Source organism: Grammomys surdaster, unplaced genomic scaffold (assembly GCF_004785775.1).
Source record: "Grammomys surdaster isolate TR1022 unplaced genomic scaffold, NIH_TR_1.0 130, whole genome shotgun sequence".
NCBI classification, from domain to species: domain Eukaryota; kingdom Metazoa; phylum Chordata; class Mammalia; order Rodentia; family Muridae; genus Grammomys; species Grammomys surdaster.
The window spans coordinates 896353-897571 of NW_021604588.1; the positions used below are offsets into that span (position 1 = coordinate 896353).

Consider the following 1219-nt stretch of genomic DNA (forward strand, 5'->3'; position numbering starts at 1 on the left):
TAACTCACCGCCCACCCACAGGATGGCTCTGGTGGAGAAAAGGCCCAGCACTCATCGGAACAAGGTTTTATGGGAAATGACAAGTGAGAGGAGCAAGTGTTTCTAGTCCTGGAGCATCTAATTGAGGGGCTGTTGTGGCCTTTAACATAATCGGCTGGTGCTAGGAGCCAAACCATAAACTTAACTTTTGTTTTCCTCCTGGTTGGTGGTTGTTAGGCAGGGGTAGGGTTGTAACTTGGAGGTGCAGATTTGTTGGGGGAACCTAGAGATTGGTGTTAGATGCAGATCTTGTTGTGGCATAGCCTGGACACTGGTGCTAGGTACCAGTTTGAGTTCAACCTTAGGTCATTTTCTCTCTCTCTCTCTCTCTCTCTCTCTCTCTCTCTCTCTCTCTCTCTCTCTCTCTCCTCTCTCTCTCTCTCTCTCTCTCTCTCTCTCTCTCTCTCCCCTCTCCCCTCTCTCTCTCTCTCTTTCTCTCTCTCTCTCTCTCTCTCTCGTTGGAAAATAACTTTATTCATTCTAGTGCATTGGCCGGAGTCCCCTTAGAACTCCTGGAACTGCTTCTTGGTGCCAGCAGCCTTGGTGACCTTGAGCACATTGAATTGAACCCTCTTGCTGAAAGGGCGCATTCTCCAACAGTGGCAATGCCACCAATCTGTACATCCCTGAAACGGGGACAGATGCACAGACACATTCTTGTGACACTTCTCAAAGCAATTGTATTTTCGGATGTATTGGAGATAGTCCCGGCAGATGACAATGGTCCTCTGCATCTTCATTTTCGTCATGACACCAGACAGGATCCAACCTTGGATGGAGACATTACGGTGAAGGGGCATTTCTTGTCTGTGTAGGTGCCCTCGATGGCTTCTTTGGGAGGCTGGAAACCTAGACCAATGTTTTTGTAGTATCGAGGGAGTTTTTCCTTGCTGGTTTCTCCCAGCAAAACATGTCTCTTGTTTTGAAAGACTGTAGGCTGCTTTTGGTAAGCACGCTCCGTCTGAATGTCTGCCATCTTCCTGGCAGCCTGAGAAAAGTAGGTCAGGTTCTCTAAGATGGAGTTTGAACCCAAAACAGTAGGTCTCTCAGTGGGGCAATTTGAGACACACAGGTCCCTCTAGCCTCCACTCTCACAAGCCTTGGCAACTGCCCTCACATCCCCACAATGTTGAGCTGCTTTTCTTTCCCCAGCTGCAGAGGCTGCTCCTGTCTCCTTGTC

General features: G+C 48.9%; 1 pseudogene; it reads right to left on the reverse strand.

Annotated features, from left to right (window-relative positions):
* Positions 1-542: 542 nt before the first annotated feature.
* LOC114612468 lies at positions 543-1015 on the reverse strand (annotated as a pseudogene).
* Between the last annotated feature and the right edge of the window lie 204 nt (positions 1016-1219).